Source organism: Miscanthus floridulus, chromosome 19 (assembly GCF_019320115.1).
Source record: "Miscanthus floridulus cultivar M001 chromosome 19, ASM1932011v1, whole genome shotgun sequence".
Taxonomy (NCBI): domain Eukaryota; kingdom Viridiplantae; phylum Streptophyta; class Magnoliopsida; order Poales; family Poaceae; genus Miscanthus; species Miscanthus floridulus.
In genome coordinates this window covers 62,807,316-62,822,432 of record NC_089598.1, presented here as the reverse complement: position 1 = coordinate 62,822,432, position 15,117 = coordinate 62,807,316, and positions in this window count along the sequence as shown.

The following is a 15,117-nucleotide window of genomic DNA, read 5'->3' as shown; positions in this document are numbered from 1 at the left end:
GGTAGTTTTATTAGGGCTGGGTATCGACGTGATATTGGGAATGAACTGGATGAGCAGTCATGGGGTGCTTATTAATACATCGACTAGAGTAGTCATGCTTAGAGATCCTTGTAATCAGGAAGGTTTTCTAGTGTAGCTACCTAGGGACATCAATCTTTCTTGTGCGACTAATACGGTGCAAGCAAAGGTTATGGCAGATATCCCTGTAGTGTGTGATTTTCCAGATGTTTTTCCCGATGATTTGCCAGGGTTGCCCCTGGATCAGGACATGGAGTTCAAGATAGAATTGCTACTTGGTACAGCGGCCATCTCTAGAAGGCCTTATAGAATGCCTCCCAATGAACTAGCCAAACTTAAGACCTAGTTGAATGAACTTCTAAAGAAAGGCCTTATCCATCCTAGTTCATCTCTATGGGGGTGTCCAGCTATCTTTGTGAAGAAGAAGGATTAATCACTACGCATGTGTATAGATTATAGGCCTTTGAATGTAGTCACAATCAAGAATAAGTACCCTCTGCCATGCATAGATATCTTATTTGATTAGTTGTCTAAAGCAAAAGTCTTTTCCAAGATTGATTTGAGATCTGGTTATCATCAAATCAAAATTTGGCCTAAGGATGTTCCAAAAACTGCATTCTCTACAAGATACGGTCTGTATGAGTATCTTGTTATGTCTTTTGGACTCCGGTTCTAGCGCAACCAGATATCGAGAAACCTTTTGATGTGTTTTGATGTGTTTTGTGATGCATCAGGCACATGTTTAGGAGGTGTTCTTATGTAGGAGGGTAGAGTCATTGCTTATACCTCTCGCCAACTTTGGAAGCATGAGGTGAACTATCCGACGCATGACTTAGAACTCACTGCAGTTGTTCATGCTTTGAAGGCCTGGAGACATTATTTGCTTGGCAATGTGTGCAACATCTACACTGATCATAAAAGTCTTAAGTACATCTTCACTCAACCTGAGTTGAATATGCGTCAGAGAAGATGGCTCGAGTTGATCAAGGATTATAACCTCCAAGTGCACTATCATCCTGGCAAGGCAAACGTCGTTGCGGATGCCTTAAGCAGAAAATCTCATTGCCACTCTTTGATTGAAAGTGATCTCCATTTGTCAAAACTCCTACATCCTGCCATCCTTCACAACATCACTGTCAGTTGTACTCTACAGAGTCGAATTATTGAGCTATAGAAGATAGATCTAGGTGTGTTCCACATCAAGCGCAAGATGAAAGAGCAAGAAACCAAGCATTTTCGGGTAGATAAGAATGATGTGTTATGATTCAAGAATAGGTTAGTGGTTCTGAAGGATAGAGAGCTTAGAAATCAAATCATATCCGAAGCACATTCCTCAAAATTATCTATTAATCCTGGTAGTAGCAAAATGTATCATGATTTGAAGCCTCAGTTTTGGTGGACCAAGATGAAGATAGAGATAGCCGCTTATGTGGCTAGGTGTGACACTTGTTGTCGAGTTAAAGCTGTACACATGAAGGCTAGATTGCTTCGGCCACTCTCTATTCCAAGTTGGAAATGGGAGGAGATAAGTATGGATTTTATTGTTGGACTCCCTACTACTCAGAGGAATTTTAACTCTATTTGGGTGATTGTAGACCGTCTAACCAAGTCTGCACACTTCATTCATGTCCGCTTAGATTTCTGTCCAACTGACTATGCAGAGTTGTACTTCAATCAGATAGTCCGACTCCATGGGATACCTTGCACTATTGTCTCTGATAGAGGACCACAGTTCATGACTCGCTTTTGGGAGCACTTACATGGATTATTGGGAACTAAGTTAGTAAGAAGCTCTGCCTATCATCCGCAAACCAATGGGCAAACTGAGCGAGTGAATCAAATCTTAGAAGATATGTTGAGAGCATGTGTCATCTCATCTAAGGGTTTGTGGGAAAAGTGGTTGCCCCTAGCTGAATTCTCTTATAATAATAGTTATCAAGAGAGTATCAAGATGTCACTGTTTGAAGCTTTGTACGGCCGGAAGTGTAGAACCCCGTTGAATTGGGTTGAAGCCGGTAAGGAGATATTATGGAATTGATTTTGTTCAAGAAGCCGAAGAACAAGTCCATACTATCCAAACCCATATCATATGGCCGCAACTCAAGCTAGGCAGAAAAGTTATGCTGATCATCGTAGAAAACCTATCGAGTTCGAAGTTGGAGACTTCCTTTATCTGAAAGTCTCACCCATGAAAAGTGTCCAACGCTTTGGTGATATGTCAGTCCATTTCAAATCATTGGACAAAGTGGTAAGGTAGCATACAAGATCCAATTACCTCCTGAGATGAGTGCTATCTTCAATGTTTTTCACGTATCTCGGTTGAAGAAATGTCTTCGCGTCCTTGAAGAGAGAGTTCCACTGGGGGATATCGAGTTAAAATCTGATTTGACTTTTGAAGAAAAACTGGTTCAAGTAATTGACACTCGTGAGCAAGTGACTTGGAGTTGGGTGGTCAAGTTTTACAAGGTCATGTGGAGTAATCAAGACAGTGAACGCGATGCAACATGGGAAAGAGAAGATTATTTGAGGGAAGGTTATAAGGAATTCTATCAACAATGGTACGCTTGTCAAATCTCAGGACGAGATTTTTATAAGGGGGAGGGCTGTAACACCCTAGGTGTTTGGCTTCCACATTTGCACTTGCGTTTCATAAACATGAGCATCATTCATCCATTCATGAGCTTAGATTGTATGAAACATGCTTTTGAAACTTGCAACATATTGTTATATTCTATGTGGGTTTGTTTTAGGAAATGACTAGTGTGCAACACTCAAGTGCAACATGTGCAACTCAGTTTAGTGAAACATGGTTAGCTAGTACCACGCAACAAACTCATGAAACATATGAAACATGGCTTTGAAACAAAAGTAGCAATTCACTTGTTTTTCCTTGTTTCAATGCATGTGATGCTTGATTTTTGTGTGATCAATGTGTGGTGTGGCTAATTATCCTCTTAAACAACTTAGATACACTTAGAATGTCATTAGGAACAATGTTCATGTTGACCATATTGCCTAATTATGCTTTCAAGTAATAGTTTGACTAGTGTTGACCACTAGAACTCTTTTGTTTGACTATTTAAAAAGTATAGCTTAGATTGTTTGTATGTCTGAGCAACCTAAAGCAAAGTTGTAGCAAATTTTATAAGGAACAAAAGTTATTTTATGACCATCTCATGAAAATGTGCAGAACATGCTCAACAAGGGCCCACAAGTCAGTTTTGAGGTCTAATTGGAGACTCTAAAAAATTTCTAAGTCACAAAGCAAATTTTAGTTTCATGTACTCCACTTTGGCGTGATTTTACTCTGCATCCATTAAGAGTTAGACTTTGATCCTTTAATATAACTTGTAGCTAGTATGTAGGTGTACAACTTTCATTTAGATTGTTTTCACTAATGATCAACGGATTTGGAGAATTTTCATCGCCAAGTCTTGCTGTCAGTCGACCGATCGAAGTTCTGAATCGGCGCTACAGTACCCGACCGCGTTCAGAGCTTGAACGCCGCGTGGCGCCGTGCGTCACCATTGGCCTGCTCAGTCAGGCCATGATGGGCTATCGCGTGCCACGTCAAGCCCCAGCACGTGCCCGTGAGCCTCCCAGCGCCCCAGTTCATTTCGCTTCTCCTTTACCTTAGCGCAGCACCCGCAACAGCAGCACCGCCGTTGCCATTGCTCCGCCGAGCTCGCCGCTGCACCATAGCTGGTGCTACCCCTCACATAGCTCCGCTAGCACCTCACGGACCTCTGTGATGTTCTTGTTGAGCCAGCCAAGCCCTAGGTAAGTGGCATTGCCGACTCTGCCCCGGCAAAATCTCACTAGAGCGCCGCCACGCTCGCGGTCCACCATGGCCAGCACAGCCACCTCTCTTCCTTCCCTAGATCTCGTCTTGTCTTCCACATCATGTGTAGATGCTCTGGTGATGATGCTACTAACATTGCCGGTCCAGCCGAGCTGGAACATGGCCGCGCACCGCCGTGCCATGGCCGCTGCCGGTGACCTCACGCGGCCACGCTCGACCGCTTCACCACAGCCAGTAGCAGTAGCGTAGGAAGGTCTGCCTTGGTCCCTAGAAGCTAATGCACACCTTGTTCGGGCACCTAGCACTGGGGTTCGCCAGAGCACCACCGTGCGCCATGGCCGACACACCTAGAGGCTAGTAGGATTTAGGGTTAGGATGTCAATCGGTTCGGGAGATCATGGTGAACACGGAGGTACCCTCCTCGTCGCCGGAGACGCCGCCGTCGTCGAGCTCTGCCGATTCCGCACCATCCCGAGCCGCCTCCCCTATTTTGGTGCCGATGACATGCGGGCCCTACTAACCAACGGGTCCCGCCTGTCAGGGACTTAAAATTTGAAGGATAGTTCATTTGTTCAGATTTGAGTGTTGTTTTGTAAAAATTGTATCTCTAGTTTTGTAGATCCAAATTGGGTAGTTCCAATTTTGCTAGGATCATGGTGAAGTGTAGTATTTAGGAAAAATATAACATGAACACTTGCAGTAGAATTTCTGGAAGAATTAAATTGAAACTTGAAATGTGTTTCTAAATGAATGCAAACTTGTTTAATTTATATCTTGAGTTCCTTTACTCCAAAAATTATGAAACTTTGATGGTGAGCTTTTATTGATGAGTAGAAGCTCTGGTAAAAATTTGAGAATCAGTGCATGTATAGTTTTTGAGTTATAGATTTTCCTTTTATAATTAGGTGATCCTTGTGTGAATTTTAGTAATTAATCTATGAGTTCAATGCTCATGAAATTTATTGGAGGTTGTCCTAGTACCTTAAGGATGCTAAGAAAAATATAAAATCTATTGCTTGACATGTTTCACTAGGGTTTCCTATTTATGTCATTTTAAGCCTTTATGCCTTGTCATTTTTGTGTAGAATGTTATGCTTGTTCAAATGATGTGAAATTTTTACAGTAGCCTACTTGGAGCATGTAGTACCTACTGTAATGTTTGTAGATTAAATGGTGCAGTTTTCATATATGTTTATCATTCCTCTTAAATAATTAAATAAATTAAGAAAGGCATTAAAAGAAATGAGTTGGTGGTGAACACTTTACTTTCTGGTGTTCTTGTGATATGTGTGATAAGTGAGTAAAGTTGGTTTTGTCCAATTATAAGTTTGCAACATAAGTTAATAAATATTTTCTTGCATTACGTCTTTCTGGACAGTTCTCGGAACTTTACAAAGTTCACCATGAAAATTTGGTTTGCTGGGAAAGTGGTAAATACAAAAGTTGTAGATAACTTATGTATCTAGCTCCTATCAAAATTTGGTGGCATTTGGCCTAGTAGTTTAGGAGCTATAGTCATTCAAAGTTGGATCACAGTTTTGCTTGCTCTCTGTCTTGTTTGGACCTGATTATGTGGTTCTGTAAATTCGACCTGGTAAAGGTTGGAATCATGCCTTGAGGTCTGAAAATGAATTGTAGGCAATTTCATAAGCTTTCTAAATTGTCTTGTTTCCTATCATTCTGATTTGTAGATCTCCAGTTATGATCAGTTTACTGTACCACTGCATAGTTCCTATTTTGCTGAAATACGAATGTTTGTGTGTATGCTTTGTTGAAATGTTCTTGTGGATTGTTTAGGTGCTAGCCTAACTTGAGAACATGCTTAGGTACAGGTGCTAGGTCCTTAACTGAAGATGAGCAATTGTACATTAGGTTATATAAACTTGGTAAGTTAAAGTGTTTTGAATAGAGCTTAAGTTAGTATATGCAGACTGCAGTAAGCATGTGCATTCCCCAAGCATTCCTAACTTCGTTTATGTGCATCCATGATATTTATCTTGTGCATACATGCAATAGGTGTGCCGGAGGGAGTGACGCTTCTGGAGTTTGAGGGAGCGAGCCAGGAGGAGGAGCCCGAGGTTTAGGCAATCGACGAAGCAGCCGCCGAGGAGGAGTTGCCCAAGTGCCCTGACCACCGCCCATCCTCTTTCCTGAAAGGCAAGCCCTAGAGCATTCTAAGTCTCCCATGTTTTTACAAATATCTTGAGTATCTTTTATTATTGATGATGCATTAAGTATAGGAATTGGTTGGAACCAATTGTTGCATTATAGATCTATCCTTGTCCAGATATCGCACTTGAATCCTATTTAAGTTCAGGAATGGGTTAAATGCTTAGCCATGCTTAGTGCGGTAGAAGTCAGGTGATTTCCTATCACTTGCGAGCTTTAGGATCAGGTGGATCATGGTTGGCTATATTTGCTATCGTGGAAAAGAACCATGTTAATAATGAATGAAGACCGGGCGGAGTCTTGTGTAGGGTTGGACATAGTGACTCCGTCTGTGTCGTTTAAGGACCGATACGCTGTACGTCCTCATGTCATGTTGAACACAACCTAACACTTAGCTGGCCAGATAACTCATTCTGACCACAAAGCCTAGTAGCTCGACTCAGGACGGGAACGTGAGCAGTGGTGCGCATTCTAGAGGTAGTAAGGATGTGCAGAGAACCATTGGGGTAAGCCCAAGGTGGGTTAGAGTCCCAGTTACCCTTGGCAGAGTGGTTCTTTAAGAATGCCGATCTGTTCGGACTCACGACTCCTGAATTGTGCCAAAGGTGATTTGATTGAGACCCTGATGAGGGAAGCAGGGTTTGTGTTTAGGAATACCCCTCCAGCTGGATAGGAATCGATTCGAATCGTCATCTCTCCCGGATAGTGAGAACTTGACTGAGCAACGGCAACGTAGATTCAATTAATTTAACGATATGGTTAAATAGTTAATGATGATAATGTTGCCACGATCTATACCTGCTATGGTTCATAATGTTTGCATCTTACTCAAGTGATTGCTTAGTACAGGTGCTAATATAGATGACATGTTAATGGCTTAAAGTCACTGCTAGCTTAGGTTAAAAGTTAATCATTATTTCCTATGCTTTTCCGCCAAAAAGGAAGTGTCAGCCAGATCCACAAAATTAAGCTATGCATGATCCTTGGTGTCATTTATTTTGGTTTCCGACAAGTAAGTCTAGCTAAGTACATTCTCGTACTCAGGGTTTATTCCCTCTTTTTGCAGATGACCTTCTTTATCAGGGCTTCTGTAAGTTTTGTCTCCACCTGGCGGGTGACGAAGACTAGATCACGGGCATGATCTCTGTTTATCTTATCTGAATGCTTTTGTGGGATGTGGTTGTCCAGCTGGTACTTGTATTTGAACTCATGTGTGTGAGTTAAACTATTTGCTTCCTCTACTTTACAAGACTTGGTTTGTAATAACTATGACTCTGATGTGTTGTAATCTATCTGCAAACTATTTGTGAAATATTGTAACGTGTGATGTGATATGTTGAATTACTGTGATCTTGGTTGTATGCAAGTTGGTTTGAAATCCTTTGTGGTTTCAGTTGACTATTGGGTTTATATGGGCTCAAGTGCGAGAATTTGATCGTTTCGGTGATTGTTTTTTTGTACTTGTGCTCTTATAAATTGGTCGGTTCTGTGACACCCTGTGTCGCTACCTGTTCTTCTTCTTATTTAGCGGTTGGAGGCACCCTCGCTGGTGTCCTCGTCTCGCTTAACATTGCTCTTGGGGCAGTAAAAAATAGCTTTGATCGCCTCCTCACCTAAGGCGTGGCTAGTCAAGATGTGGAGGAGCTCCTTAGTTGTCCAAGGGCCCCTACATCCTAGCTTGTGGACTAGGGACTTGTAGGTGGTCCCGGACAGGAAGGCTCTAATGACGTCGGCATCGGTGACATCGGGCAACTCGTTGCATTGCCTGGAGAAGAGTCAGATGTTCCCGTGGAGAGTTTCCCTGGACTTATGTTGGCAATTCTTCAGATCCCAGGGGTTCCTACGGCATGTGTAGGTGCCCTGGAAATTTTCCACAAAGATCTCCTTTAGGTCCGCCTAGCTTTGAATCTAGTTGGGCGGAAGGTGCTCTAGCCATGTCCGTGCTGAGTCGGCCAGGAACAAGGGGAGGTTGCAGATAATGAAGTAATCACTATTTGCACCACCGGCTTGACAAGAAAGCCGGTAATCCTCGAACCACAGGCCAGGGTTCATTTCCCAGGAGTATTTTGGGATGTTGGTTGGTGGTCGATACCACGGCAGGAAAGGCGCATTGAGGATGTGCTGGACAAAAGCCTGGGTCCCCAGCAAATCATGGCTTAGGCTCCAGTCCTCGCCACTATCGTAGCGTTCGCCACAATGAGGGTGATAGTCGTGGCTGGCCTCCTCTCTGTTGTTCCCCCCATCCACACCTACGGGCATCTAGGGTGTTATGTGCATCACAGTTGGGGCCAAGACACTCATGCACTAGGACCATGGCAAGCCCTCCACAGTCGTGAGATGCCTAGTGGATGGGTACATCCTGACCATGTCATCCCCAAGACATGCGCTGACTGGCATCAAGCTCGTGTCATCAAGACAGCGAGTTTTCCGCCTGCTGCATCGCCGCGCACTATAGTAGCTTGCAGATCTCGCGATGGACCCAATGATCTTCTGGTGTCATGGGTTTCGGGAGCCCTCAGAGCAAGGCCACCATGGTAGCTATGTTTTGGCTTGTCCGGATGAAGTGTGGGAGGCCTCCGCCGTCACCGTTGATCCTTTGGTTTATGTCATGGGCGATGGTGCACGCACGACCACCGTCTCCATGGCGTTCGATCTCACGCTCGAGCTCCACATGGTCCTACTCCAGCTGGAGTCGTGCATCCTCAATCTCCTAATGCCATGCCCTTAGCTACTCCACCCGCAAGCAAGGCGGGGCCCTGACATCTCCCTCGACCTCATCATCAGGGTCATCCGTAAGAGTAATCCCTCCCTTGTGGATGCTTTCAACACGTCCCTTAGGGGTGCCTACCATGAAGCATTCTTGTGAGGGGTGATGGCTTCGCCTGCTGGAGTTAGAGTAGGAGATCGTCTCTGAATCTCCTATGAGAAGGTCATGGAAAGATTCCATGACGTAGTCTATCATCCCCATGAATTCATCATTCGTGGGGGACGGGTGCATGCGCTATGCTGCAAGGTGACCAATGGTCATTGCAGCGTTGCGCAGACCAAACGGGAATGCTGTCGAAGCGCTCTAGGTGAGGTATTCCGGGGAGAGCGGTTCCCCTCTGGCAAGCTACATCATGAAATTGGTGAATGAAAAGGTGAGGCAGCATAGGTCCTCCTTGGATGGTTGGGGTCCTAGGAAGGCACTAAGCTGGTACTCTAGCCTCCCATAATCGAAGCCAAGGAGCTGGTCGCTGCCAGGGGCATGGGTCTCCGAAGCGTGCAGCTATAGCTCTTCGAGGGCCTCAATGGTTGTGTCGAGGCTGGTGGGGCAAAGAAGTTGGATAGGGGTGGGATCCCATGCCAGCTCTCCCTCCGTGGTGACAAAGAAATCTAGGCTCTCCAAGCGCACGTGCGCACCCAGGACCCAGCCAATGTTGTGGCTAGCCATGCATGGCCTATTGTGGATGACGAGACACGCAAAAGGTCCCTACCTAGCGTGCCAACCCTCGGTGTTTTGAATCACCGACTAGTAATTTTGTGTTTGCATGTCTGGCCTGGATGGTGTGCTTGGAGGACACAAGGGTTTATACTGGTTCAGGCGGAATGACCTTACGTCTAGTTTTAGGCTACTCGTGTTACCGACACTTGTTTGTAGTAGGGGTTACAAACGGGCGAGACAGGGAGAAGGTCCCAAGTCTCTGATGGAAGGATTGAATGGAGTTGGGTCTAGTCAAACTCATTGAGCCATTTTTTTCGTTGCCTTCATGGGGCATCCTGCTTCCCCTTTTATAGATGAAGGGGAAGGCGCAGGTTACATGAGAGAAAGAGCAGAAAAACAAGGGAGAAGAAGGCCTCCGGAGTCGTGGTGCCCTTCATGTCCTTCACATGGGTCCCGCTGGTCCTATGGATGATGATAGGGATGGCTCCATGTCATGACCCTATTTGCCACTAGTGCAACATGCAGGCATCGTTAGCTGGTCATGGCGCCCCATTCCATCCCAACGGGCAACATGGTCAATAGGTATCTCTGACGGAAGTCATGTGAGGATTAGGTAGCACAGCGTCGGCACGCCTGACACTATTGGTGAAGTGAGTCCTTAGGTATGGCCCATCATGGCCGTGGGTCACATCAAGATGCGCCCACTCCTTTTCTGATGTCAGAAGTTTGACTCTGGGTTCATACTCTTATACCTGTAGTGGTTGGAGACGGTATGGACCCCTGTCGGGAGAGGCGGAAACCCCCTTCGAGGGGTCTAGCGAGGCGAGGTCTATGCCCGAGGGGTCAGGCAAGATGGAGCCCACACCCTCAGAGTCGGGCATGATAGAGTCCGCACCCTCAGGGTCGGGTAATAAGGAGCCCATGCCCTCAGGGCCAGGAGAGGTGAAGACCGCGCCCGACGGGTCTAGATAGATGGAGCCCATGCCCTCGGGGTCAGGCGAGATGGAGCCCATGCCTAAGGGGTCTCCTGAGACAAAGCCTGTGCCCTTGGGATTAGGTGACACGAAGCCCATACCTTTGGGGTCAGGCAAGATGGAGCTCGTACCCTCAGGGTTGAACGAGACCAAAATACGCTCTTGACCATCCGGGTGAGTTAGTGTTCACAGCCATCAGCCTCCTTCTATTAGGTATCCCTAATACTGATACCCGACACTACCCTCATCACCCTTGTATTTCTAAACCTACCTACCTAGTCTACCTAACCATAGTTCCCAACACGTCCTCCCACCATTCTTTGGGAAATATAAATTCGACACTTGGTACTTACCAAGCAAAGCGCTACATGATAATTCTGTGCGCTTGCAGAATCCCCTTTCCTATATACACACATACGAACCATCAACAAGGATTTTTGCGCCATTGCCAGGGATACAATCCTGGTGGCGACGCTAAGAAACGCCAACAGTGATGACAAAACAACCAACAACCCGTACATCCGACGGTGACAGAATTGCTTCTAGTTTTCACAATGTATTTACTAGTTCCGCTGGGCCTTAATAACTTACTAAACACACACCATACAGATATAATCATTACACATCATTCATCATATCCACAATGAAGTGTACTTATTATAATAACAATGCTCTACATTAACATAACAACTATGTCAACTGATGAATTAACACAAGCGGTACATAAATAGCAAAATAAAGGTTCTGCTCCCTATAGACTTACGTAAGGTAGATGTTCTCCGCTCCTTCAGATTGGCACTCCTTGATCAGCTTGGCAGCCAATGCATGATGGAACCCCTCTTCTTCCTCCCATATCCATTGCAGGAAAATTGTTCAAAAGCACTGAGACTCCAAAACCTACACAATGCAAAGCAGCAGAATTAATAATATTCAACATACCATTGGTTTAGTTACCAAGCCAAAATTGGACTATATTTAGACTCAAAACTACTCCCTACCTGAACAAAGACATGTCCTAACAACAATACCACATATGCACCTTTACTGCTCTACATATGACTACATGAACTAGGGAACATAACAAAGATAGTGAGGTCCATTGATACATAGACTCTAGGTAGGTCTAGGATAGCGGATGACCCATGTAGGGAGGACACGAACTTTTCTGTGGTTCATGTCATATGCAAGCAGAACTCTATCCTCCCCAACAAGGAAAATCAAATTCCATTCAAGGTGAACTCAAGCACTCTGTACTCCGCATCACAAACCTCATAACCTAATTCAATATTGTTCTATCCAAATATCTCCAGCGTGGTCACCGTATGCTTCAATGTCCATCTATTACTATCATAGTATTCAAGGATTTAGATTGAAAGCTGAGTCATAGTGTAAATATCAGCAGTACATAAACAAAACTAACCCTAGGCTTCATGGATGGAGATTGCATCACCATGTGGCTTCTATATTTTTGTCCATGTCTTTCTGTCCAAATCAATAGCAACGATCTAGGAGAACTCGAGCTAGTGCATAAAACCATTAAGAAACACACTTCTCGCATATGTGGATACTATAATACCATTGCCCCATTCAGATTCTTTAAAGATCCAAGCTACACTCTTAGATGAGTAGATGCTCACACCTACAGACTCACCCTCCCTTATCTTCCCATATTCAAACACATGGAAGTGCGAGGAGACTATCGGATCGAACCCCAAGCAAGCCTCTCCACAAGAACAGAGGTTATCCAGCAGTAGCAACCATTTGTTAGTCGTTGGATTGCAGACAACATAGCTTCACCCAAAACACCAGCAGAGGATGAGGCCGCTACGGCAATCTGAGACGATGACATCATGAATGGGGAAGGGTAAGAAGCATAAGGAGGGGTGTTCATCAGTGACACTAGTGAAGTGGTGTTTGCCTTTTCAGGTGTGATAGAATAATCCAACAACAATCTAGGGTAGCTCCTTTCGGTACTCAGTGTCCAAGATGAGGTGGTCCTAGGAGCGGCAGACACACTTGTAGCTGGTGGTGAGGCGGCAGAGGATGAGGACCAAGACATGGTCTGTTAGGATGCCCACTCCTTTCATCTTGTTGGGGACCTCCTACATCTTGACAAGGATCTACTAGAGCGACAGAGTGAAGTGGGGAATAAAAATCCAAGAAACATGGATAAGGGAAGTGTGAAAGCATTATCCTTGCGTTTGGATCTTGTAGTATTGAGCTCGAGCGGGCATGGTGATGAGTACCACCTTGGGTCACCGGTTTATCTGTGCAGGGCGGTGAGGCATACCAGCACCATGGCGTGGAGCACTAGATTGTTGGTGGTGAGCAACGATGATGGGGAATAGTAGAACTAAGGAGGAGGCAGATAAGATGGGGAAGCGGTCTTTGTAAGCTAAAGTTAGGGCAGTGGCAATGCAAATTTGAGAGAAACTTTGTAAATACGCATGGGAGACTTGGGTAGGCATGGAAATTGACGATAGCGGTGCCATCCTGACCATCTGGAAGTGGCGGTAATGTATGCCAGCGATGGTGGTTGCGTGTTATGAATATCACCTAACGACGAACGTGACATACGGTCGTGAAATCTAAGGTGCTCAGGGGCTACCATCACACTACCGGTCGTAGAAGACCGCTTCAGCATCACACAAAATAAACATCACAGCAAAGATAAGGAAGATCCCAAAAATACATAAGTTAAGAACATTTCATATTTCATGTAAATAAAACATACATATTCTACCCTAAAAATTTAGTACATAAAATAAAATTCTACTACAAAACTAGCTTTAGCGGGATGTGGATGACCGTCCATCGGGCCTTCTGCCAGGATTGTAGTAGGGGCCCTTTCCCATGCAACGCGTGGTCCACTGTGTTAATTAAAATATATATAGTTAGTTTTGATTGGTGATAGGAACTACATAGTAACTTATAAAAAATTGAAAGAAGGTCGATCACAAAAAATATCATCACATAGACTTATTTCTTTAGTACCTTCTCCTTGTGCGCTTCCTTGTCAGCCCTATTGGCTGCGTGGCGCTGGTCCCTGCTAGCCTTCACTGCCTCATTGACGCCACAGTCCCCAACTCCACCAAGCGCGGCCATAGGCCATGGCGTTGTTGCTCAGGATTACTTGGCCATAGCACTATGCTCTGGCCTAGAGATCCCCTCGCCTCTATGAGACTTCCCATTGGTGTGTTGTAGCAACTCGTGAAGACTCCATGATGGCACTTTCTTGCCATAGTAAAAAGGACACAAAAAGGTGCCCTCGCCATGACCATGAAACCTGATGCCTCCATTGGAGAGGCCGAGTAGGATCTCGCTCTCCTTCTCTTTGAATTCAGCCTTGTCTGAATCTGAGTTTTCGCTCTCGGAGTCACTATGGCCTGCCATGCTAGTGCAGGAAGTGGAAGAAAGAAAGAGAAAGATCAACTACAAAATTTTGCAAGTTCAGATAGAGAAAGCAACACATCACACCCCCTTCTTATACGAAGCAATGGCGATGATTCACATGGCAACGTCGACTTCCCTAGGCGCATATTTCCTATCGCCTCACCTGGCGGCATACCCAATGCGTCCATTCAATGGCAACCATTCACATGGCAGTGTCAAGTTCCCAAGGCATGTATTTCATGTCGTTTGTCCTGGCAGCGTACCCAAAGCGTTCCAAAACATTGGAAAAGGAACTACCACAATGGTCATTAATTAGGAGTGTGATTCACATGTAAGAACACGTCGTACCCAACAACGATGTTGTGGGCTACGTGCCATCGAGATCGCGTCCAACATCCAAGATCAAGTGGCACAATGCACTATATGGCTAGACGATACTCTTTAAATAACCGGGAAACAAAGTTTCATCACAATAACTCCTCCTCAAACAAATTGCCCACCAAAAAATCCTCCTCAATCAATTTACGTTGCACGCATCCACACGTCGTACCTCCATCCACACTGGCAATCATGGTGGCGAAGCGGCACCCCACGTCGCTGATGGCGCTCCCTGCCGAGGTGCAAATTGAGATCGCCGGCCGCCTCGCTGTGAGCTCAGAGCGGCCCTTGGACAATCTCTGTAGCCTATGGGTGATGTGCTCGTCCATGCGCCGCATCTACAGTGACCTCGCCATCGGTCGGTGCATGATAGTGGATTGGTGCAGACACGGGGCAAGGTCGTCAAATGACCATATCAACTACTTCGCCATCCTTGCTAGGCTGACCCAAGTCACCAACCTAGAGGCTTGCTTGCTCACTGGGATACAAACCATATTCATGGAAAACCATAGCCCCCGGCCATGCCTCGACTATCTCACCCACGCCACCAATGGCGGGCATAATGTGGTGGCCTATCTGGTTGCCATATTCCTCTATAGGTACAATGGTGGTGCCAACAACGACAACACTACAAGGTGGTACATAAGATAGGTCAAGGGCGAGGAAGAATCAAGGGTGGTGGCGGCGGCGGACCAAGAAGTAGGTGGCTAAGCAACAAGGGGTGTCAGATGTGCCACGAGGTGGCCACGAACGTGATCCATGAAACGACGTGGTGGCGTAACAAGTGGCCACCGTCGCCACCGACATAGGTGCGCGGCAATCTTCCATGCCCAGGCGGCAACTGCGGTATTCCAAAAGGATGGGAACAAAGGACTCTGTTTTGCAGCGAGGGCTGTAGGCTTCACCACAAAATTATTTTGTTCAAAAATGCAATTGGAATAGAAAACTAATTCACTCTT